The sequence below is a fragment of the Alosa pseudoharengus genome, unplaced genomic scaffold (assembly GCF_046254945.1).
Source record: "Alosa pseudoharengus isolate Yale_2024_CS ecotype anadromous, Long Island Sound unplaced genomic scaffold, YU_APseudo_1.1 YU_APseudo_1.1_scf_4, whole genome shotgun sequence".
Lineage (NCBI taxonomy): Eukaryota > Metazoa > Chordata > Actinopteri > Clupeiformes > Clupeidae > Alosa > Alosa pseudoharengus.
In genome coordinates this window covers 32706330-32732682 of record NW_027468774.1, presented here as the reverse complement: position 1 = coordinate 32732682, position 26353 = coordinate 32706330, and the positions used below count along the sequence as shown (strand labels likewise).

Here is a 26353-nt window from a genome sequence, read left to right as displayed (position 1 = left end):
GATCAAGAAAGTAGTAAGACCTGTATCCTCTTTGAAAAGCTTCATTCATAAATGTAATCTGACCTTTTTGCCTATAGTTCAACTATGATTCAGTTGAACCTCAGCATGTTGTGTTACAGAGGTCACTGTGAATCCACTCATGTCATCTCTAAAAGTGACCCATTTAAATCTCAGACCCCTGAAGTGGAAATCACAACCAACCATCTAGTCATTCTCATTTAACTAACAGACATTAATTCACTCCCACATGCTTCCACTACTTCTATACAACTATAATATACACTAAATCCATAAGCACGATGTGTAAAGAGAAATATTGATATTCCTGTATAAATATAATACATTATGTGAAAGGCGTGGTGGGTTTGGGTCATAAGGTGTGTCATTTCTTCTTTAAATCTGGCTTGTTGTGCTTCAGCAATCTTAGGTCAAAAGTCAATTTCATTCAACCATGTTTATCACATTACTCTCTGATTTCCTCTAGCCTACTTGTGCTGTAGATGACATGTAACTCTGTAGAGACCACTGGTTGCATTAGTAGCCATGTGTGTTAGAACTGAATGCGAGTTCTTAAATCAGTCTCCATGACTGAAGAGGAAGCTGGAAATGCACAAACACTCATTACACATGGACCTGTAATTCGTATAGGGCCATGATGTCCATTTTGGAATGCTTTTAAGTAATATCTGCTTGTGAGAGATTACGCTGTGCCATATAATATCTTTAGAGGATTAAGGGAATTCTGGAAATCTCACAGGACAGAGGCTTGTGTGGCTAGTTAAATCACATGATCTCATTGAGCGTGGGAGGTATTGTTTTTGTCTTTTGTGTGTGTGTGTGTGTGTGTGTGTGCACGCACATGTGTGTGTGTGTGTGCATGTGTGTTTGCATTCTACAGTCGTTTGACTATAGACTCTCAGTTCAGTCAATTGATTGAAACAACACAGAATTAACCATGGAAGATCGCACTCTCATTAGCATAACAAGCAAGCCATGGTTAGGTCAATGAAATGGATGTCACCACTCACTCATCAATTTGTCATGGTTTTTACACCCTGTTGCACATCTTGACCACCTGACATGAATAACCATTTATGCTTGCATGCCCCAATAAATGTCATGCAGTGTATTCAGTGGGAGCATGACCAATGTCATGTGATGCGTAGTGGAACACTAAGTGGAGCTTGTTTTTACAAGACAGAGCCAATCCGTAAAAAAAACAAAACTTTATTTCTAAATCTTTTTTTTTAATTACTAAAAAGAAAAAAACAAACGTTGATGATCTTCACTTGTCACAATCAGCACCTCACAGGCTTCTATCTGTCCATTCTGTTTTGGTTCACACATCTTGGCTCAGGGGAACAAAACAAAGTGGCTCGGACTGTGCAATATGTTACTCCAGCCCATCAACACGTTGCCCTAAGAGCATATGAGGGTAAGATAGGCCTATAACTTGATTGGCTTTTAATGTAAACAACCTGATGCTTAAATGTAAACAATCTTGACCAGAATTGTGGACAAGACCTTTAACCATGATATATTTATGTTTTACTGAGAGCTGAAACACCAGACTGATACTATCTTGTGACTGCCAGCTCACTTTAAGCTGCGCTGAAAAACAACCATAGTTTAGAAGTGTCACAGTTTTAAAACAGTGCACCCTGGCATGATGTGGTATGTGAGTGTGTGTGTGTGTGAGTGTGTGTGTGTGTGTGTGAGTGAGAGAGAGACAGAGAGAGAGATTTTTTTTCAGGAGTAGCTCATTTTCATTTTGCCACAAGAAATAAACATAATGCTTTTCCAGTAGACCTATAGAGTACCAAAGCCATGACGTAGCGTTGTCAAGGCAGCAATTTCACTGGATCTAAACAAATCAATCTAATCATAGTATTCACCATAGGGGTGGCTTTCTTAATCTATTTAAATAATTTTACAACGTTTACAAGACAATTGTATATTCTATTACATAGTAGGAATCAAAATAATTAGATAAATAAAATAAAAAGAGTTATTAAAAAGAAAGACATAAGAATAAATAGAGTGGCAATGGTAAACAATGCCGACATTAAAGCCACTGTAAACGCTAAGACGTGTATATAGGGTGATCATATGGAATGTGTGCACTTTCATAGTGAAAGTTGTCAGAATAAGTGTTAATGACAGTTCATTATCCTGATAATGTCTCTGAATTGGGTGGTATGGGTCCTAATACTCTTATACCGCCAGCCAGATGGCAGGAGGGTGAAAAGGCTTTGATAATTGGGATCGGACAGGTCCGCTTTTAGCCTTCCTTATAGAGTTGGTTGTATAGGTCTGGATGGTTGGTATAGCTCAGTTTTTAGGATGCACTGAGCTGACCTGACCACCCTCTGCAAAGCTTTGTGGTCATGGGCAGTGCTGTTGCCTTACCATGCTGTGATGCTAGTCAGGATGCTCCGATTGGTGGTTATAGGATTTGAATTAGCAGTAAATAACCACAGTGAAATAACCAAGTGTAGTCCCTTCAATAGATCATTTAATTTACAACCCCAAAACTTAGCCTGAAAATCCAGACCCACATCTAGAAATATCATCAATACATAGATATCACTGCACTGAGAGAGTTCAACATCATCCTAACAGCCTGGTGGATGAAGCTGTTGCTGAGTCTGGTGCGGGAGTGGAGGCTCCTGTACCTCTTCCCAGGCTGAACAAATTGTGAGCTGGATGACTTGTATCTCTCACAATTGTGGTTGCTTTGCGGATGAGGCGGGTGGTGTGTAGCCTATGTCTTTCAGGGAGGGGAGTGGGGCACCAATGATCTTTCCGGCAGTGTTTACTATGCGCTGCAGAGCTTTTCTGTTGTAGTCAGTGCAGCTCCCGCCCCACACAGTGATGCAGCTGGAAAGGATGCTCTCAATGGTGCCTCTGTAGAAAGTGCTCATGATGGGTGGTGGAGCACTTGCCCGCTTAAGTCTGCGCAGGAAGTAGAGACGCCGCTGAGCTTTCTTCACCAGTGATGTAGTGTTGGTGGTCCAGGAGAGGTCTTCACTGATGTGCACCCAGGAATTTGGTGCTGCTCACTCTCTCCACATCAGCACCGTCGATGGACAGTGGCAGGTGTTGGGTGTGACCTCTCTGGAAGTCAACAATGAATGAGTAATGTGCTCTCGCGAGAATTATGGATTTCCAGAGTAAGAAAAAGTTGGAACGTTATGTTAAATGCAAATAAAAACAGAATGTAAAACTTGTTTTAGTGCTCAGTTCGAAACCCAACATCTATGATGGTGTGGAGGTGCATTAGTGCCTACAGCATGGGCATCTTGCACATCTGGCAAGGCACAATCAATTCTGAATGATGTACTGTATGGTTATATGGTTCCATCCTTTCCAAGGCCTTAAATGTTTCAGGAAAATAATGCAAAAAGCAAAAAACATTTAGGATAATTCTCAAAACCGTGGTCTTAGTTCCTACATTTACAGAATTTTGTTAAATGAAGAGGTGAAGCAAACACAGTGGTAAACATTCCCTTTCCCAACTTTTAAAAAAAAAACATATGATGCACATGTTTTCAACTGGATAACTGGATTTACAAGACGTATATTATCACATTCTGTAGGCTATTTGCATTTTACACAACGTCCCAACTTTTTCTGATTTGGGGGCTAACTTCTGAGACATTAGGGGTTACATAGGCTTATCCCATTTGGTGGTAGCCTATGCCTACATACCTTTGATCAAATCAAATTCCTCAGAGCCAAGTCTTAATATGATCAGTGCGCATAAGACTTTACAACCGAAACAGTCAAAAAGCTCGTCAGGGAATCACCAGCATGCAATCTCGTGAACTGCTGTAGGACATGTTAGCCAACAATCTGATCACACTAGGCCCATACTGTAAGGGGGAGGAGCAACTATAGAAATGTTGTTGCATTTCCCTGTCGGAGCGGCAGGCAGTTCTACATGAAGTGTAGCACATTTTTTCTCAGACACTTTAAATCGAAAAACTCTGAAGACGTATCCTGCAAAATATAGCATTCTATACATGACTCGTACTTCTGCGGCATTTTTCGCGAAGCCTTTTGGTGAACGGTGGCAGAACATAGGCTGTAGCCTACTTCTGTACTGTAGCATAATCTAAAGGGAACCGCGAGAATCACTTGCCAGGACTCCCATGCACCCGCTTGAGTTATTATTGGGCTAAGGTAAGTCAAATTAATTTGTTGATGATTTACTGATGCCTGTTTTTCAACGAATGTCAACAAAGTTGCTGTCAGAGTCTAATTATTTGAAGCTTGTAAGTTAACGGCCTTAGATAACTCTCAACAGGAGCTTCGCCACATCCGAACGACAGCTTTGTGAAATCAATACGGCGTGGTTCGTCCAACATTAACGTTTTATGCGGCTTCCATAATATGTACATGCAAATTACACGAACAGTTAACGAACGGTTTAAGCATTGTTGATTGGTGTTGAATTAGGCCTTGGATTGTAAGGCGAAAGGTGTGAAATTGAAACTACATTATGTTTTCTCTTAAATACACAGCACTGATAAAAAATTGCAGCCCTTCTGGACACGTGGAGCTAGGCACGGTAATTAACGGTAGAGCTGTTTATCCGAACTTATAACTCGCGAGTCAGTTGAGGTAGGCTAATGTAGGCAACGTAATTAACCAACAAGACCACCCCTCTCTCCGATGAAATATTTCTAAAGGGGTCAGGTTTGGGGTGGCTATACGTTGAATGACAGTTCGGTTATTGAACTTAATGCTGGAATGACAGCACGCGTATGTTGAAAGAGATCTTTTTCTGAATATGGCTGCTACCATGCATGGTAATGATGACCTTGGACCGTGATTAAAGCTTTTTGCTGTGTTCATTTATTTGATAATGTCCGCTAAACATGGGCCTTCGTGAAACCAATGTTTCCTGCAGGCTATAGGCTAAGCACAAGCCGTGCTGTTAAACGCATTCGTTTACATCGTCATGATAAAAGGGCCAAACAGGAATTCCCGTCCTCACTTGATCTTATAATAGGAATTCTGCACTAGTTTTTCCACCGTTCCGACGCAGGCTACCGGTAGTCTACCAGTGAGATAACGTGCTCTTCTTACGCTTGTGAGTGAGACATGCGCTTGCCGGCGACTCGTCTGCCTGGCTTCAGAGGTGATAGATGTTGGGTGGTTACCACGACGAGAGCATGTGTGTGTGTTGGGGAGGGGGTGGGGGGCAGTTACATAACCCAGCTGTGTAGCTGATGTCCTGATTTGAATCCACTGTACAATGACGTCAGGGGCTGACCCACCAAAGTTAACCCTGCATTTTGGACATGTAAAAAAAAACCCTGAGTCTGTCAGAATTTGACTTCAGGAGGCCTAAAACAGGATTTCATGAAAGTAAAGCCAAATTAAATGGTATTGGTAATCTAACGATCTGACATCTGCTTATCTCTAAAAACACCCCGATTTCCTTCCCTATATAGTAACACCCATTGCCTCATATTGGAGACAGCTGTATGAACTGATTACGATCTCACATCCCAAGATCAGCAATTCCCTCCCAAGTGTGCATAGGATATAGGGCCTCAGGACAAACAGTTTCACATAGGGCAGAGCAGGCATCAATGTGGTCCAATCTGTAAACAGGGCTAACCATGATAGCAAAAAGAAAAGGAAAAGAAAAGCAACCCTTTGATATGCTGCTCTCGAACACCATCAGTTGCCTTTGGGCACCAAATGTGCTCCACAATTAAATTTTGTCTCGCTTTTTTGGTTCAGTTGGCTAGAGCTGTCCTTTTACATTAGACTGGTCATCCAGCTACATGTTTATTTCTCTTTGCCCTTTTCCATAGCCAAGCAAGTCAGTGTAAGACAGTGTGGGTATCCTGGGGCTGATAGGATATTCTGGTGCTGTTTGTGTGGGGAAACGTTTGCACACACCTGCTCTCATTTTATTGCTTGGTGTTATCCATTTGTTATATGAACAATTAAGTCAGATTGATCTGAATCTTAATTCTGTTGCATAAAAACAAACAAGAATGGGGATTACTCTGAAGCCTTGTAAGCTTATTATGTCAAGAGGTCTGGGGCCGTATTCACAAAGAATTTTAAGGCTAAAAGTAGCTCCTAAGTGGCGAATTTAGGAGCAACTCCTAAAAATAATGGGCGTGTCACTCCTAACTTTAGGACTCCTAATTTTTTTTCACTAAAAGTAATTCACGAAGCATTTTAGACCTAAAAGTAGCACCTAAGTCTGGGACAGCTTAAAAGAAGTCAAGAGGACTCCTAACTCACTAAGACCTATTCACAAACAGCTTTTTGCGGCATTTCACGTCGCGATGTTTTGAAATGCGTAGGCTGTGCGGCAACAGGAGCTTCCAATCGTGAGGGAACAATTTTGCATTGTCGCCATAAAAGGGATGCAATAACACCACCAATAACAACCAAAACGACTCATTGTCAACATGTAAATTAAATGTAACGTTTCATTGTGAATCAAATTAAAATGTTCTCCTCTGCAAACGTAGGCATATGGTGACAGATTAATTTAATAATGTTGCAAAGATACTGCATCAATCCGTAGGCCTATGTTTCATTAGGCTACTAGGCTATTTGTTTTGCCTTACTCTTTATTCATTTAGGCTAGGCCTTTTTATTCAGTTATTCATCATCTTCCGTCCTTCGCACTATGTGTAGCGCACGCATTCTCAGACCTGTCACCTGTCACCTATCATCGTAAGGGAGGTGTTTGGAATCATTCCCGCGTTACAATCATCAGCCAATCAAGGTGGTCACTTCAGTCAAGCTTGTGCATGAGTAATGACGTCATCCATAACAACGAAGACTCACTCTTAGTTTAGGAGTTGTCATTTTTCCTTAATAAGAGTAGGTCTGAAAGGCTTTGTGAATAACTTTTAAGAGAAAACTCTAAAATGTTAGCTAAAATGTTTTAGGAGATTTAGGAGTACTCCTAGTGGTAAGATAAAGGCTTTGTGAATACGGCCCCTGGTGCCTTTTGGAACAGAGCCCACGTCACAGTCACAGGTAGCTGCGTGGCCTCTTGGCTGCCACTGGAGCTGTTCCTAACATGCATTGATCCAATGAGAGGGCTCATCAAGGATAGAAACAACACCTGTTGACTGATTGGATCAGAGATCCACCCGGATGTACCTCAACTCCCTTGGTAGTTATCTACTTGCTGCTAGGTGTTATGTCTAGTGCCATGCCTAGAGACCCAGGTGGTTTCAATTTGTTTATGAGAACATGTCATACTACACTCACCTAAAGGATTATTAGGAACACCTGTTAAAGTGTAATTCCAGTGAAAATTTACCCAAGGGTGTAAATTTCTTGTTAATGCAATTATCTAATCAACCAATGCGAAATCAATGCATTTAGGGGTGTGGTCTAATCTAATCAACCAATGCTTCAATGTATTTAGGGGTGTGGTCCTGGTCAAGACAATCTCCTGAATTCCAAGCTGAATGTCAGAATGGGAAAGATCTAAGCAATTTTGAGTGTGGCATGGTTGTTGGTGCCAGACAGGCTGGTCTGAGTATTTCACAATCTGCTCAGTTACTGGGATTTTCACGCACAACCATTTCTAGGGTTTACAAAGAATGGCCTGAAAAAGGGAAAACATCCAGTATGCAGCAGTCCAGTGGGCGAAAATGCCTTGTTGATGCTAGAGGTCAGAGGAGCATGGGCCGACTGATTGAATCTGATAGAAGATCAACTTTGACTGAAATAACCACTCGTTACAACCGAGGTATGCAGCAAAGTATTTGTGAAGCCACAACACGCACAACCTTGAGGCAGATGGACTACACCAGCAGGAGACCCTACCGGGTACCACTCATCTCCACTAAAAGTAGGAAAATAAGGCTACATTTTGCACAAGCTCACCAAAATTGGACAGTTGAAGACTGGAAAAATGTTGCCTGGTCTGATTCGTCTCGATTTATGCTGAGACATTCAGATGGTAGAGTCAGAATTGGGCGTAAACAGAATGAGACTATGGATCCGTCATGACTTGTTACCACTGTGCAGGCTGGTGGTGGTGGTGGTGTAATGGTGTGGGGGATGTGTTCTTGGCACACTTTAGGCCCCTTAGTACCAATTGGGCATCGTTTAACCCATTCGCGCTGGATGCTGCATGACGCAACATTGACCCTCCCGCTGGATGCTGCGTAGCGCAACATTGACCCTCCCGCTGGATGCTGCGTAGCGCAGCATGCTTTTTATTTCATGTTTCTAGGTGCTACAGAGGCTTAGATATTACATTTTGGTATACGTTGACAATTTTTAGTATGTTTTCAGAAAACCCTCAGGAAATAAGGTTATTTAGTCTAGAATGCCATAGGATTCTATAGGTGTTTTTAGCAGGCAATTTAGGAGTAAATGGGTTAAATGGCACAGCCTACCTGAGCATTGTTTCTGACCATGTCCATCCCTTTATGACCACCATGTACCCATCCTCCATGTCACAAAGCTCAAATAATTTCAAATTGGTTTCTTGAACATGACAATGAGTTCACTGTACTAAAATGGGCTCCCACAGTCACCAGATCTCAACCTAATAGAACATCTTTGGGATGTGGTGGAACGGGAGCTTCGTGCCCTGGATGTGCATCCCACATAGCTCTATATCTACTGCAAGATGCTATCCTATCAATATGGGCCAACATTTCTAAAATAATCCTTTAGGTGAGTATATGTTACAAGCACAGGCTATTTTTTACATTTATTTAATAGGATATATACAAAATCAGATACATTTAAATAATTGCCCTGTGTTTTTGCCATGTTTGACATAAAAACTCACAAGGCAATGTATGTGGTTTAAAAACAACAACAGTTTATTTTTTAATGTAATGTTGTTCAGTAAAACACTGCAACATGAGAAGTGTTTTTGTAGGCTTCTAGTTGACAACATTTATCAACGTTTAATGTGTGTAGTATTACATTTATTCCTATGAAAGTGAGCAGTACTCTGCCTCTAGTCACCCATCCATAAAGTCAGTGGAGCAAAACTTACAAGCTAAAGTGTAGGGTTAATGGCTCTGTAAAACTCACTCCGTACCTGGCTTTGTGCATTACTAATGTGCTACGCTCTCTCTCAACATAACATTACAGTATTACCTAGGGATGTAATTATATTTACAGCATCCTTTTGATTTTTTTGTCAGGAGTTGGGCCCCCTTTTTTCAGCTTGATTAAATAGAGTTGTATTGTTAACAAGTAGTACATGCTGATAATGTTTCTTTTTTTCAGCCTGTTTCACCAAAAGTATTAGGCTACATTCTCTCAATAAAGTTAAACAGAATGCATCCATTGACATGAATCGTACTGTTCATTTTTGTTTTAGTTGAAGCACGAGTTGGAAGTTAATTTTGTCAATATCTTGCACTATGATACTTAGGCTACTAAAATGGATATCTGCTGAGCTGGAGTAATTGGTTTCTGTGTTATTTAGTGTAGAGCCTATAATTTAACAATGAAGTGAACTTAATGGACGGTTTCTTCCTTGCATGTTGAATTCATTGGAAGAGATGAGTTAGCCTATATTTTTTTTACGTCATGCTTGGCTCTGCATGAATAGTTGTGACATCTGTTAATGTGCAAATGAGTTGGTGATGTACATTAGACCAATGCCTAAATGAAATTAATGCATTTTTACTGGGATGCAGTTTGGGATCTGATATGTGTGTCAATATGAAAGAAAAAGTATACATGTAGGTTGTTTGAGTTTTCAAATGTGGTTGAGAGCTCCTTTAACCCTGTTTAGTCTGAAGCAAATATTATACTCCAGAATCTTTGGCGTGACGTAACCCATCTATCAGTGCTGGACTAGGATTTATTTCATTTTCCTTGGTTTGTTCGTTTGTTGAATAAGTGGGTGTGGTAACAGCCCATGTCCACTCGTATAGGGGTGAGACTCGCTAATGGCCAGGTTAATGGATTGGCTTCTGACTCAGGAAGGGGAAATGTGTTGTTTGGCCTCTCCTGCTAGTCTGCCTCTATAGAGCTCAGTTCACATAGGACTTAGTAAGCCTGGCCCAGGAGCTGTGAGGACAGTAGCCAGCAGATTTAAGGTAGGCTAGAGTCTGCAGTTCTGCTAAAGGGTTGTTGATATTTGTTCATGGCTCGATCCGAACCAATATTTTTGTTTCTTATTTACAGAGACAAGACTGTGTACGAACTCGTCACTTAGTTTTTTGTGTGCACACACAGAACAAACGGCTAGGGAACTGATATGAGTCGTTTGCTGAATTGCACAAGTGTGTGCTGGTTTGGAATTGCAGAGTGCACCTTTATTGTCTTAGTATCATCACAAGTAGTGGTTCTAATTTGGATGGACTCAGCTGAGTTTGAAGGGGAATGAGGACAAATGAGAGTAATGTCATGTGAAGATTAAGTGTAATGCTCAAGCGATTAGGTGATATACAGTATGCTTATGAAGTCTTTTCATGGCAGCCGAGGACAGCTGAGATCATTGCCAGATACCGACTGATAAGAGACTGTTCCAAAACCAGCAGCTACGTCAGATAGCCACTGGATCTGCGCCAGATCAAAGACAGATCTGATCCAGCAGCCATAGGCATCTGCGTTATGGTACACGTTCACCCTGACATTCATGGGAATGGCCACAACAGTTCAGTCTGGTACTGTAGCTCTGATCATATAGCCAAGACCTGTGGGAACGAAAGCAAGCTTTTGATTAAAGAGAATGGGGGAAAAAGTAAAGTCAGCAAACATTGCTTTTAGCAAATAGGCCAAATTAAACTGGAAAGCACAGGGAGTCTAGAACACAGATATGTTTTCATTAATAATCTCACAGGCAGTAGATGCATGGAAGGAAAAAAAATCTTCTGTTGTCAGAGCAAAGATAATTTTGAGACTTTGTATTTTGAAGTTGTATCACACATTACATTAAACATCACACAAAAAAAAAACATGTTATTAAATGTTTTTTTTTTTTTTTACCTGGCAAGATTTTAGCATTAGAGATTTCTTTTCAGTTTTGTATTGAGGTTTAAATGGCTCTAATGAGTCAGGCACATGTCTGTCAGGCACATGTCTGTCCTCAAAATTAGATTTTTTTAACTGAAGAGTCTTGTCTTGACACAATTGTGTCTGTTTGCAAGTGGCCTGATTGCAAAATGTGTTGTCAAGTTGCAATTTGTTTAATGGCATACTGTTTTAAATGTGTTGCCAGAACATCTCAGTTAACAACTGAATAAAACAGTTATAAAATAAAAGCCAGTGACCTAGTATTTACACCAGTCTACCATCAGGCAGAATTGCACATGTTAAGGGATTTAGATAGCTGGTAGCCTATATAATAGTCATTTATTTAATGTATTATTATGATAATGTCAATGACGGTGATGTGTGCATGCACACACATTAGTGTTTTATGTCAGTATACTGTATGGTAACACCCATGCCTCTGTGGTAAAACACAGGGAAGGGAGGTGAGGGTATGTTTGTCATTCTTAGTAACATGATGCATGACTGCATATAGTCAGTCAGACTGTCCTCGGACATTGGCTCACTTTTTATTTTGTTTTTTTTTTTTAGAAAAAAGAAAACTGCACAACATGTCATGTATAGCATACTATTAGACTGTTTAAATGTAAGAAGGTAAACACACTACAGGTCTTTGTCAGACTACCACAGCTTGGCAAATCAGGTTTGCAAGCTCCAATAGGATCACTGGTCTAGCACTGCAGGGTCGCTGACCTTTTAATTCAGCCCCAGCGATTTCACCAGTTAACCCAGTTTACCCTGTTGGGCCCAGGAATCTGTATTGGTCAAGCTGGTTGCTTCCCTGTGTGTTAGGATTTGGTTGTTATTGTGCGTAGCTCTCTTGTTTTATGTTTAAATTGTTTTATTCATTTTACATTTACATATGTGTTTATATTTAATCTTTTATAGCATGCTGTTTGTCTCTTCAAAACCTCCAGTTGCTAGCATAAGCATTACATGGGGTGAAAGAAAAGAGGAAATTAAACATGACACTATATAAGTAGCTGACTGTTATGCTGTTATGAATTAAAAAAGAAAATAAGTGGAAAGTAAGGTCACATGCAGCCTATCACTCCCCATTCAAAAGTTGTATGTTCAAATATTTGTTATAGCGGCCAAGGATCCAGGATTTTAACACTTATCTAAAGCCAGGGAGAACCGTCCAGATGCCATATGAAACAGTTGTTTAAAGACTGGAGATTAAATATTACCTGTTTCATATCAGACTCTTAAGTTATACATTTGCCACAGTGTTTGGATTTCAGTGCAGGGAGCATTTATCCACTGTGTCGTATGGGAACATTGTGTAAATATTCACTGAGCTATACGAATAGCAGAGCTTTAAATATCCACACTGCAGGGTCAAGTATGTCCAAGGTCCTGGCTGGTCTTGGCCTCTGTTCAAGATGCTGTCCATGCTGTGAGGCTCTCTGAAGCTGGGGGCTGCTTCACCAGTCACAATCACTGGATGTTTTTCTTTCTTTTAAAAGTTTTAAACTTGTTTGTGTCTAGTCTGGGTTGTGATTACTTAGGTTTGGATATATCTCTGAACTTGCTGCTCATGGCATGTTCCATTGATAATGCCACTGGAAAGTACACAAGCTGAGGAAAATTTGATTTAGATTTGACCTGCTTTTAGAATGACTGTGCCTCTTACATCTGCAGAACATATAGCTGCAAGTTTCCCTGTTCTTACAAGACATCGGACTGTGGATACAGTCACTTAATATATAGAATAAAGTATTATTCACTGTATCTATCTCTGCACAAATTCAGTGTTATTATACTACAATATATATTTGTATCTTATACAACACCGTATCATCATGCTATAGACTACTCCACACATTTGGTGATGTAATGTGGGGATTTGAAGTGCCTTTTCCCATGCTGTTTCATGCCCAACTCCTATTCTTGTATTGGTGTTTGTTTTTTAAAGAGGAGTGAATTTCCTGTCTACAGATATTGTTTTAGTCTAAATGGTGCATGTTGTTGTGGAGACATTGCTTATTATTGCTCCATAATTGCCTTAGCCCTTTGGCTGAGACAGAACTGCTTTTTAAGTTATGTTAGCCAGCAAGCCCAGGTGAGCACTGCTCCTTAGCACGATAGCCTATAATTGCCATCAAAGTTTGCTTTTTTGTTTCTAATGTTTACATTAGACAATGACATGCAAAAGACAATGTGAAAGTCAGCCGAGGTAACACAGAACAAACAAGGTCAAATGGTATAGAGATCAATGTGCTATTGTCAATACACGTGTTCCACATGCACATTGCACAAAGTACACATGCAGTGTACATTGTGGTGTATAGAGAGTTTGAAATACAGCCTACACACTACATACAGAGGCATTGATACATTCACACAGACACTCAGAAATCTTTTATAGATGTATGTGTGAACCTGAGGCTTTAGGACGTGGACTTTAAGACATGTTATGACAAAAGCCTACTTACAATATGGACTTTCATATTTTAATGCAAAGGAAACACAACATGAAATCCTATGCTCTGTTAATCTTATTATACGCTTGATTAATATTATTAACTATGAGGTTTATACTTATATTATTTTGTCATATAATAACAAGAAATGCAGCCTTAACATGGCATTATGCTTCATGAATGTTTGACACAAAGATCAGTAGATTTCCATGCCTAGACATCAAAATAGCAAATATTGCAGTGATGCAACACCACATTAATACTACAAATAAATTAATAGATAAATAAATAAACGCATGCCTCGTCAGAAATCAGTGGATATGAGTGATCAATGAAAACAGTAAAGAACAGTATTTCTATACATTGACTTATTTGTGGTGACCTGCCAATGTGTCAACATTGACCACCGCATATTGATCTTCTATTTTTAGAATTTAAAGTGGATAAAACATATTTTATTGTAGAGCTACAAGCAGCACGGTGTAGAGCTTGATGTACCCCTCAGATCACCATAGTGATTTGTTTCCTCTCAAATAACTCTGAAGTCACTGAGAATTGAATCCAATTAAAGAAAAAGAGGTAAAATGAAAACTGAAACATAAGCATGTGTAGTTGGTTTGTTTCCCAAAAATGTTGTTGAACCTCCCCCATATTTAAGAGTGTATCATTTTGAACAGTCTCTCTTATTTTCCACCATGGTAGGGTAGCTCAGCAGTGACATTTTAAGATAATGTCCTTCAGAGAGAGAGCAGAAGTGTGAATGAAGTGAGAACAAAATTCTTCAAAATCAATTAACAGATGAATTAAAATTAAAAAAGAAATACATTTAAAAAAAAGAATGAATAACTCATTTAGATGTAGCAGCTATGTAAATCATCATGACACCAAGATCTGGTCCACAGTATTTAATGAGCCAGCTGTGTGTGTGTGTGTGTGTGTGTGTGTGTGTGTGTGTGTGTGTGTGTGTGTGTGTGTGTGTGTGTGTGTGTGTGTGTCATTTCCACACAACCCCAAGCAGTTCAGCATACTGTTCCTTACTGGGTTACTGTTTGTTTTGGTCTTATGATTGAATATATTAACAACAGAACAACAGAAAGTTAGTGATGGCGGTAACTGATGAAAGAGAGGTCTGAATAAAAGGATGGTTCAAAAGAGCACCTGCATGGGTCACCAGGAGAAAGGGGATGTGCACACACATGGTTTACAGTCAGTGTCTAGTCATGTAGACAAGGATGTGTGTATGTGATGTTGCAAGTCAAAGCAGGAACCCCATCAAAAGGAGGAAGAAAGTAGCAACATTTGGTTGGTTAATATGAGGATGCTTTGTACTCGTTACTGCAAACCGTTGATTAGCATGTGAGAGAATGAAGCTGTGTTAGCTATATGGTCTTTCAACATATAGAGTGCAGTAACCCTGTGGCTCCTGCTATAGGTTGATTGGGGCAAAGATGGTAGCATATGAAAATGAAATGCAGCAATCAATCATCCTTGTGTAGTAGGTGTATTACCTCTAAATGTAGCTAAGCAGGAATGTTCTTCGAAATATCCAAATATTTCCTGTTCCTGTTCTGGGAACTGGGGGAAGCAAAATAAATGTCCTCTTTCAGCCCATGCTGTCAGGCCATCTCTCCCAACCATAGCTATGTTAGTGTACCAGTAGTCGTGTGTGTGTTTGATCTGAAAGCTTTGCCAGATTATGCAGTGTTGTTCATCCCCTTGGCTTCCAGCAGTATGGCATGGGACCCCGTGACTCCTTTATCATCTAATACTAGCAACTGCATGAGCCCATGAGGTATGAAATATATAGGCCATATAGTGCCAGTTCTTGGCACAGCCTTTTTGAACCCCTTGCCCTTATAGCACTTGGATCCGCACTCTGAACACTGCCAGGTGGCAGCTTCACTTATACAGACACACTGCACACACACAGACTCACACACAAACAAAAGGGAGGCACTCCAAGGTTATGCTGGTAATTCAGTGCAAGAAAGGCTAGTGGAACAATCACATCAATGCACACAAGATAAAATGGATAATTCCAGGCGGGCAATGTAGTGCATGAACATGTTGCTCCTTTAGGACATGTTTATTTAGCAGACGCTGTTTTCCACAGTGTGTTTTCCACACATTTTATCAGTGAAGTGTGCTTTCAGAAAATGACACATAGGAAAAGGTCACATCTAGGCAAAAGCCTTGTCCTCTTTGATAAGTATGTGTTGACCTGAACATGCATAGAATTAGACTTAATCTAGTCCTTGCATGTAATGTAATATATTGGTATCTAATCTGTTATGACATACCATTGATACCGGTCTATAGATATGTCCTACAAAGCCTTTATAATTAAGCATTGCATAACAAAAAATAAGCAGTAAAAATAGATATTATTTGGAACCTTCTCCTTCGCTTGTTGCACCCTGGTCAGGCCAAAGTCCACAATGCATGGCCATCAGGTCATACATGGACACTTTCCCTATTAGCGGTTATGAGCAGCCCATGGTTTTGCGCATGGGTGGAGACTTTTGGATACATTTTTCTCTGTTTCTATGCCACATGCCAGCGTTCAGGCATCCCCCACATGTGCTGTGCCTTTAACTCAGTAAAGTGACAGTGGCACCACGCTATGGAGCCCGGCTGTGTGACCACATTGTCAGACCTCATGTGGCATGTCTGGTGGGAGTCATTGTGCAGGATTTATATTTATGTCTTTTCTGCGGATGCTAAGCCACGCATTGTTTCAGTTTGAAGCGGGAATGGCTGATGCAGACCGTGTGGACGCCGGCCTCTTCGGCTGGATGTTTCATAAAACAGACATGTGCCATGCATAACCCAGAAAAGTGATTTCACAATGGTGTGTTCTGTTTAGGGCATTGCATTTCCTTTTATATTAGATGGGGAGAAATCTCTCTCTTTTACTCTAGAATGAGCATATGCACTGCTCTATAGCTTCTTTGCTGTGGACCCAGATGACATTTGTTTGTTATGGATACTAGAAAGCAAACAAATTCACCAAGATGTAGATGTCTCTGTGTGTGTGTCAGTGATGCATGGGTTGAATTGACCGGGTGCACACGTTAACTTGCGGTTAGGAGTCAGACAAAAATATACCTGTACACATGACATCCCTTAGTCAAGTGCGTCCAATACACAGTATGGTCCAGTACACAATGGACATTTGACTAAGGACTGTCATGTGTACAGGTATATTTTTGTCTGACTCTGTTCCTGTTTATGTGAAAGTTTTACATAGCTCAATAAGAATACACTGCATGTTAGGCTACATTAACCAAAAGCGCACCTTTTGGAAATACTGTAAGCAGGTCGGGTATCATTTTGTCTTTCTTAATGTTCGCGGTTTGAGTTGCGGTTGGGCTGATTTAAAACATCAGGCGAGTGTGAGTGTGTGTGTGTGTGTGTGTGTGTGTGGTAGTTGTGTCTCTGCTAAGCCAGGGGACATTTTCCAGCGAGGTGATATTGGTATTGTAGCTCCCCTCCCTGTGGTGTCCATGGGCTGATAATTATTTGGACGTATGAAGACACCCACTCAAAACCCAGCACAGCATACAGCCCCCTCGACGAGGGAAGGGGGGGGTTAAGATCTTTCCCTATGAAATGGGACACCACTATATGCAAATTAGCGTAGCGAACATGCTCACCTACGTCACGTGCAGCGTCGACGTGCCTACAGGTAGTAACCTACTACTATTTTTATTCAGGAAAATGCAGGTTCCAGCGGTCGTGGTGACTGTTGTGTGGGCTATGTAGGTTTATCTACGTCTGGTTAATCAACAGAGATATTCATGTTCATGTGAACGCCGGAACACGCATCCTAAATATTGACGAAACTACCCAGATCAGATATATAACATGATTTGATGGGCAGACTCGTTCAAAGTACTCAGCAGATATCATGAACATCGTCGGATAGCTTTGTGAGATATTTTCTAACATTAATGTTCAAAACTCGACAGTCCTTTGGATGTGCATCAGACTAACATTCAAACATATTTCGAGATTTTAATATGCTTATTTGCGAAAATATATGAGCAATGCAATTGTTCCTTTCCAGCGGTGTGCTCCCTAAAGTAATGGGACACCCTAACCCTACACGTGCACGCGCAAAAGGGGTTAGGGCAAAAGTCTAGGGGAAGTGGAGGTATTGGGACGGGCCCATAGTCTAACCTTCCCCCTCTCTGGCTCCCACTGCAGGGGAAAGTGCCCTGCACTTACGAGGTCAGTTGATGTTGAAATCCAATGTTGAAGGCAGGAGTTGCCACCTTTACATCTCATAGTCTCCCCTGCTCTTTCCCTTTCCTCTCTGTTTCTCTCTGTTTCTCTATCTCTTTCTCACTGTTTCTCTCTCTTTGCACTTTCTCTCACTCCCTCTAGCATGCCTCTGTCAACAGCTATAAGAGCTGAGTGATGTGGCTATCAGTGTTGTGCAACATGAGGGGGGAGGGGGTTATAGGAGGGCATGGAGGAGGGGTGGGTTGGGGTGTACTCTTGCACCTAAGACATAAAAAAGTTGACAGAAACAGTCTGCCTGGCCGTCTGCCAGCGTCCTCTATTGGAACGTGTCCAGACTGACTTGACTGATTGGCTCTGTCTGAGCGAGAACTTGCTGTGCTCTGGACTAATTCTGTGATTATGGCGAACTTCACCGAGTAGTCACCTGCATACACATACACACATACACAAACACACACACACGTACACACTCAGACATATAGTCACACACTTATATCTTTCTCATTTAGCTGTGATCACTTCACGCACACACTTTTTTTTTTTTTTTATCTCTGACCTTTGACCTAGCCGCAGTGAAGCTTTGCGTTGGGTGTCTCAGCTCCCGCCCCTTTGGGAGAACATTCAGTTCCGCCACACCGCTGTTACATATGTACACCACACACACACACACACACACACACAAACATACACTCATATAGAGTATACACACACTCCAAGCCTCTGTGGCATTACAGAAGGTACAGTGAAAGTCCACCAACCATTTCAACCACACTCTCTTACACACCCGGAGTTCTGCAAAACTAGGGTGACCAGATTTTTAAAATGTGGAAACCAGGACACTTTGCATGTGAACACATGTATGCACTTGTGCATGCACCTCAGCCGATGATTGACACACAGACGAACCAGTGTTGAATTCAGATGAATGGTACATTATGTGGGTTTATGTTGGCCTAACGTGAGACAGAACATGATCACATTTACATTTACATTTATTCATTCAGCAGACACTTCTATGCAAAGCGACTTACACATGAAAATGATATTACAAGGGCCATTGTCCCGGGAGCAACTTGGGGTTAAGTGCCTTGCTCAAGTAGACTGGGTAAACCTAGCCCGATCTGCCGGCGATTTGATTTTGCCCTGCAGCTCAGGCTGGAAACCTCCAATTTTTTCTAAACTACTTCCGTTACAAATCTGTGGCGACCAATCACAAACTGGCCTAACTACCTGGAGCACCCGGATCGTTGGTCTGATTGGTTGAAGGACTATCCAATTGCGTACAGAGTCATTTGAACTACTCCCGTTGATCACTCCTTTTGTGCAGTAGAAAATACAGACTAATGTTCAATCTTAAAAGATTAAGCTTGGTCTGGTGACAGCCAGGCTATTGCTCAAGGGCACAAGGGTGGAAGCCGGGAATTCAACCACATCTATGTAAGAGCTGAAAATCGGGACAGTTTGATAGTGGTTGTTGACAACCGGGACATTTTAGTGTCCAAACAGATATTTGTCAGGACTCGGGACACACAACTCAAAACCGGGACCATCCGGTCAAACCGGGACATCTGGTCACCCTATGCAAAGCGTTCTTAACTACCATGCTCCATTATGTTGACGAACTCTGTTTAACCCTGCTCTGCTGCGCTCCCCTCATCTCTCAGTAAGCAGATTTTGTTCTCAGGTGCTGTGTGATTTAAGACACAGACACAGAGGAAGCCTTGAGCTCCGACAACCGAAGCTTCTCCCCCAGCAAAATCAGTTGCACGCCCTCCCATTTCACTCCCAGAATAGTACAGTAAATAACATTAATGGATTTGCCACAAGTATTTCTTTTGCAGTGCCTGTAGAAATCTCTATTGATTAAGAGAATTAGTCTTATCAGTTGTTGCCTTGTGTGGAAGTCAAACAAAGGTGTGTTTATTTCTGCACGTAGTCAACACATGGTCCAGACAAATCACATTAGGCATATTTTGCGTACTAAATTAGTTTAGAGTTTGAATCCTAAGGAACACGAGCTTTGTTGAATAGTCCCTTTAACATGAGTAAGTACAAAATACCTTGCAATGTAAACTGAGGGGAAAAAAACTTTATGTAAGTGTAATTAATGACACCACCATCCAGGGCAATATACGACCAAAGCTTGTTGTCAAGACAATGCACTTGTTTCCCACTTCCTGTGTTGAAAGGAAACACTTCAGGCAGAGATACTGTTGCTATGTTTCTTTTCCCCCCTGCATACCCAACACAAAGTCCCAGAGGTGAGAAGGGTGCACCCAGGGAGACCTACTGTTGACACAGGTTAAAGGTGCTAAACCTAGCCTGACATCACCAAACTCACTCACTTTGTGAAGAGAGTCTGGGTATTAACATTGGGATAATGTTTCCAACCCTAGCATCGTAATGAGCATAGACTTTGGTTAGGTTGGACCAATGATTTCAAAGTTAACTCAATCACATTGATCAGGGATTCCTATGTCACTTCCTACTTTGCCTAACCTTTACAAACTGATAATAAACCGCATAGGCAGTCAAGAAACAATGTATTTACCTTTGCTGTATAAATGTATACATTATTTCGACTGAATGTTTTTATGTTTGCCAGCATTCTCTCTACCATTTACCTCTGCCACTTTCAATTTCCAAACTAACGTCATCCCTTTTCGTTGCTGATCCCCTCTCGTTAATGATTTAATCCAACATTTCTGATCACAACACAAAACGTAGCTTAAGCTGCTGCAAAGTCTTAACCGAACATTATTAGTGAAATATAACGTCTGAAAATGCTATTGGTTGGTCTGTCGGGTAACTGAAGTTGTGTATGAGACACCTATCTGAAGCTCCTCTCAGATAGTGTTCAGTCTCAGGCCCTGTGTGCATGTGAAGTGTTGGACTTGTGTGTTGGCATGTGGCCCAAGGTTCAGAGGCCCCCAGTGTCCCTGCCTCCTATGGCAGCTAGATCAGCGTTTTCACTCTCTGGTGCCTGCCAATGAGGGGTGAGGTGGGGGCTTGGGTGTCTATATAGTGTTTTCACTCCTGTTCCAGATCTTCCCTGAACTCTGGGGGCAGAAGGCTAGTGCCGTGTGGGTGTGGGAGTAAAGCTGTAACTCATGCAGGGTGCTGGGTCTTTAGCCTCGTTTCACCCCTGAAGCTTAGGATTATTTAACTGGCCGGAGTTGACCTAGTAGAGCTACTGTAAATCGGCCCCCGTTTCAGGACACTGCGTCAGAGTAATCAGAATAAAGAGAGCACTGCATAACCTGACAGAGACAGTCTGTTAAGTGTGATATTTTTATACATGTGATTTTCGGGTTTGCTAGTGCTGTTTAGGTGTACTTAAAGCTTAACTCTGTTTGCCGGCCAGGCACTGTTAGGTGACATGACGTCACAAACAAAATTTGTTTGTTTGTTTTTTTCCTCAGTTGATTATGTATTTCTATGCTATGTTGAAAGGAGTGGGACTTGAGAAACTTTTTTGCAGATCCATACAGTGTTGTAATGTAACGAGTACAAATACTACGTTACTGAAATTTCATGTATCTGTACTTTACTTCGCTATTTAAATTTATGTCAACTTCCACTTTTACTCCACTACATTTCCTAGATAAAATGTATACTTTTACTCCGTTATATTTCCACTAAGCATCTTTGTACTCGTTACTAAAACATAAAATTAGAAGAAATGTGTGCGACTGCAATAAGGGAGGTTTGGCGAATCACTGCTCCTAGATTGCATTACGCACGCTCCGCACTCTATTTCAGCGTTTGTTTGTTGCTAAAGGAGGAGGACGCACAACTGAAACCGCCATGAAGCACGAGCACCTACTGGAGGACCTCCCGTTATCATAGACGACCACCCCGACGATAGTGGTGAACTCGGTGAACAGGGTAGTGGTGAATATAACGTCATACACCCGTGGCCGTATTTGCAAGAAATGTTTCTGTACATTGGCAACTTTCTGTGAAGCTGATCACTCCGCTACCTGCCTCAGCGGCCTGTGAAGGGCTATTTATCCATAGCATCGCAGGACTTGTCTTCAGTCCAAGAAGAGTAAGACTGAATCAGGCCCGGGGTGGGTAATCGGGAGTATCGGGAGTATTCCCGGTGGGCCGCTTCACTTTTGGGCCGGTCGAGGAAACAAATATTGACATTTGTCACGTTAGTCTATCTTTTCTTAAAGTAGGACACGTTCCGCATTCTGTGCATGACACCAATGCAATGCCTTTGCATGAGTTGTAGCCTACGTGAGGGAGTTCTCCCCTCCCAAAAAGAGTTGGTTGGGTCCATATAGCCTGTCTTTTCCAAAAAGTTTTCTCAGATACGGATAGCCGAGCCGGCCCTACAGTAGACACAAGCTTCAGGAAGGATAGATGGTAGAAAGAGGCCAGGAGAGACTGAGCAGCAGATCAACCAGTCGACCACTGAAAATGATGAGCCCGAAATTAGTGATGAGGAGGCCATGACTACAGGGACAAGTAGAGAGGATAAATTAAAGTTATTTAATGTAAGAAAGAGCAATTACCCTACATGATAAACCTATATGCCTTGTTTGCTCAGAAAAGGGTGTAGTAAAGGAGTAGGCTAAATCACCAAACAACAATATAGCCTACCCATGCAAAAAACATAGTTCAATACTGTATGCCTCTTTGTGGAAGCATGGCATAGGCTACATTTCAAAGGCTTTCTTTCTTTCTTTTCTTTCTTTCTTTCTTTCTTTGTTTCTTTCTGTTTTGGTAACTTGTGGACTAGTGGAATATTTTTTGTTAACTTCTCAGTTGAAGTGAATTATTATATAACCTTTACACATTTGTTGAACCATGGTACTAATAAAAACTACAGGATAGTAAGAGCTGAAATGTTGCTTCATTTATCCAATTTCCACCACTATGGTCGGTCTTGGGCCTGAAACTCCCGGGCACTGAATTCTGGCAACTTTGAAAACCAGCTTCTTTTGAAGATGAACAGACACCTTTTCAGTTTCAACTAATGACTGGCATATTAGTAGCTGGACATAGGTGGCCTGTGTGTGTGTGTGTGTGTGTGTGTGTGAGTGAGATGGTGACCTGGGGAGTAAGCCCTAGAAATGCTCATGCCACATTACCAAAATGTTCTCCCTACAAGCAGGTCATTTTTTTGTGAAAGAAATAAGTTATTTATTATTATTATTATTATTTAAAGTTCATACAAAAGTGACATTTCTGTTTCTGTTTTTTTCTTTGATGTCAGCTCTAAAAATATGCTGTTTGTTCTTTGAACTTAAGAGAATTGTGCCTGAAAAGTCCTTGAAAAGAATGTAATTTGATTTGATGAGTGAGATTAAGAAGATATGGGAACCCTGAATATGCTTATGCGTTACTATAAGAAAGCCAAAATAAAGTTCACAATAAAACTTGCTTTTTACTTTTTACTTTTACTTCAAATACTTAAGTACATTAAATATCAGAACATAACTTTTGATACTTAAGTACAGTATATATCAGATACTTTAAGACTTTTACTTAAGTAATATTCTAAAAGGTAACTTTCACTTCTACCAAAGTCTTTTTCTAGTACGATACTTGTACTTTTACTCAAGTATTGCTTTCTAGTACTTTATACAACACTGGATCCATAGGGGAGACTGAAAATTGTAGTAGCTAATGGTCTACCACTAACAGCATGGGTATATCATTTCTAATTAATATGCACTTTAAATAGCTTCTGGAATTTTCTGTAGTGCGTTCATCATCGATTCTAAGCCACTGCATATTTCAGTACATATTTTCAAGTGCTGCAGTGTAGCCCCAGATGGGGGTAGCCTGTACATCTCAGTACATGTACATGTTTGTCTTAGCAGTGTAAGGCAGTTTCAGGCAGTGTTAGAAATCCACGTGGCTATAATCTCTCAGCTGCAATACAAAATTAGTATGATGACAGTGCAGATTAGATGTTACCAAAGCAGAGAAAGGAACATGCAAACACTGACTTATCTGTCTGTCTCTCTTTTTCTTCCATTCTTTCTGCACTCTCTCATCCCCCTCTCTCGTCCCTTCCCTCACCCTCCCTCTCTCCTTCTTGCCCTTTCAGAGTGCAGGCAGAGGCCTTGTGCTGTTTCATGCCTGTCACTCTAGTATTTCCTCTTTTGTGGATGTTGCTATGATTGTTTGCCGCGCTGTGTCGGAGCTATGAGCTCCGTGGTTGGAAAATCTGCCTAATCAGCAGTGAGGAGAGAAGACATCTGTGCGATTCTTATGTGAACACAACCCTGAGAACACCCACTCCACGCACACATGCACACACAAAAGTCTCATCATACACATTGAGAAGGGAAACTGTCTGAGGTTTGTAGTATAATGAGCACATTTTAACAAGATAGCAAGTGCTGCAGTTATGTCGTTTCATGGTAACATGTGTCTTCCTTTTTTTTTTTAAGGTATTTGTGTAAGGAACACATTTAGTTTCATTAACACAAATTATTACACGACTCTTCACAAGGCAAGTAGAACGCTCCATTGACTTGAATGGGATTTCCCAAAGTTCTAGTGGTCATTATTTCCAAAGAAAAAGGACCTCTGAAAAAAATAATGACCGCTGTCAATGGCAACAGAGTTTGTGCTTTCATATCACTACACAAGGACTGGAACTTCATTCAAAAGTGAAAGCAGACGGTTGATCAGCTGTGTTCTAAAGAATGTTTGATTCAAGTTCAGCGTGTGTTGCTGCAAACTATTTGTTTCAGCAAATGCCACGATGAACGGTAAGCGGGGTCCGGTTCGCCCTGTCGGGACTTATTTTCCCAATAATGACCGGCGTTCTATACATTATCCCTTACATACAACATATAGACATTATCAAGCTAGCTAAAACAAAGCCAGCTGTATTGGTATTGCCAGTATAGCTAGTATTGCCAGTATCGGTTAATGCTTAAAGACTTGAAGACTCAAAGTAGGATGATTCACAAATGCTGACAAGTTCAACCCGTCATATCAGCGAGATCTTGGTCTGTTGAGTAAAATACTCTGTGACTTTGTGGTGTAATGGGTTCCCCCTTCTCAGTCAGTAAACAGGCTGATGGCTGATAGGCCTGATGGCAAGCTGCTGGCCTGGGCTGTGGGCCTGTCTAACAAAAGTCAAAAATTTTGCAACCTTAAGCTCACTGAACAGGTTTCTTTTTCAAATGCTGAACAACCAGATGTGACATGTCTCTTACATTTAGGAGATTACCCAGAAAAGACAGGGAAATACCCATTCTTTTGGGATTCCCTTTAGAGTTACAGTTTTAGTTGTAGTGAGACTTGGGTATCACCAAAACACTCACATAATAAACCCTTGGTACAAATTAGATGTTGAACAATAACTTACAAGTCATAGTTGCATCCTACAGCATTACAGTGCAACAGTTGATAGCATGCCATCATGCCACACAGTGCTGAACATAAAAACCTCAAACGTGAGCAGTGGACAGCCAGATCTGCAGCTAACTTGTGTACCACGGCGAAGGTCAGGCAGACAGCGAGGCGGCGCTTTTGCAATGGCCACCACCCTTGCTCGAGGCGCCGAGAAGGACGCCTGTGCAAGATCAGGAGATGAATGCTTGTCCATGGCCCTGTTGGAGACCTCTTCTGTCCTTCCTGCGTTGCCTGGCAACCGCTGCCCATGAGGCCCCAGCAGCAGCTTGCCAATGGTGGTGGTGTGTCAGGATGAGGAGGATTATGCCCCACCCCCCTCACTTTTGGCTCAGAGGCGGGAGATGGGGAGTCATAGATCGATCGGCAGATGCTGCTCAGGTGAAAGGAAGTGTGTGTGTGTGAGGGGGTCAAAAACAGGAGTGGAGCAGCAACTACAGAACGCTCCTCTCAAGTGGCACTCGGCATTTGGCCCCTCGGTATGACTGACATTCGTTTGTGGTCTTGACCATTTTTTGTTCGTGCTGCTGGGATGGGGGGATGGGGGGGGGGGGGGGTGTCAAAAACAGGAGTGGAGCACCAACTTAGCGTGGTACTTCAAATTAGAGCACCATTACGGAGAAGTTCACCTCTGACGTTTTTCTGACGAACTGCTGACTTAACATAGTCTGTGGCTTCAAGTTCAACCACAACTGGGCCCCTAGCAAGTTCAACACTTAACATCAGTGTTGAACTTCTGCAAAAGAAAAACTAAAGCAAAGAACTGTCTTTTTAGATCTCTGCCATTACCAGTATATTTTAGCATCGAGTGATTCAGCTTATAACAGATACATGGCGCTCTCACACACACACATTCTTTCTCTCTCTCTCTCTCTCTCTCTCTCTCTCTCTCTCTCTCTCTCTCTCTCTCTCTCTCTCTCTCTCTCTCTCTCTCTCTCTCTCTCTCTCTCTCTCTCTCTCTCTCTCTCTCTCTCTCTCTTCTGTCAATTACCTGTCCCCTCCTCCCGTCTTTCTCTCATCCTCTGACATGCTCAGAGGCGGCCTCTCATCTCTGTCTTTGCCACCATTTGCCCTGATGTGCCTTCAGCACATTAAGCTCCACTGCTATCTCACAGCACTGGGAGCAATGCTCCTGACAGTACTTTGAATTGGCCACTGCTGTCAGGTGTGTCAGTCTGTGAGCATCATGTGTACACACACACACACACACACAGAAGTTTCGTCTCTGATGCCCTCAAGGCATCCCATCTCTGCCCTCACCA

At 41.6% G+C, this 26353-nt stretch overlaps 1 protein-coding gene across 1 annotated transcript in view; it reads left to right on the top strand.

The window, feature by feature from the left end:
- The first annotated feature begins 3928 nt into the window (after positions 1–3928).
- Positions 3929–26353, top strand: part of LOC143102381 (thyroid hormone receptor alpha-like) — a 70230-nt gene continuing 47805 nt past the window's right edge. The window contains exon 1 of the mRNA XM_076265926.1: positions 3929–4185. The gene's annotated coding sequence lies outside the window, so the exon portion shown is untranslated. The remainder of the gene's footprint in view (positions 4186–26353) is intronic.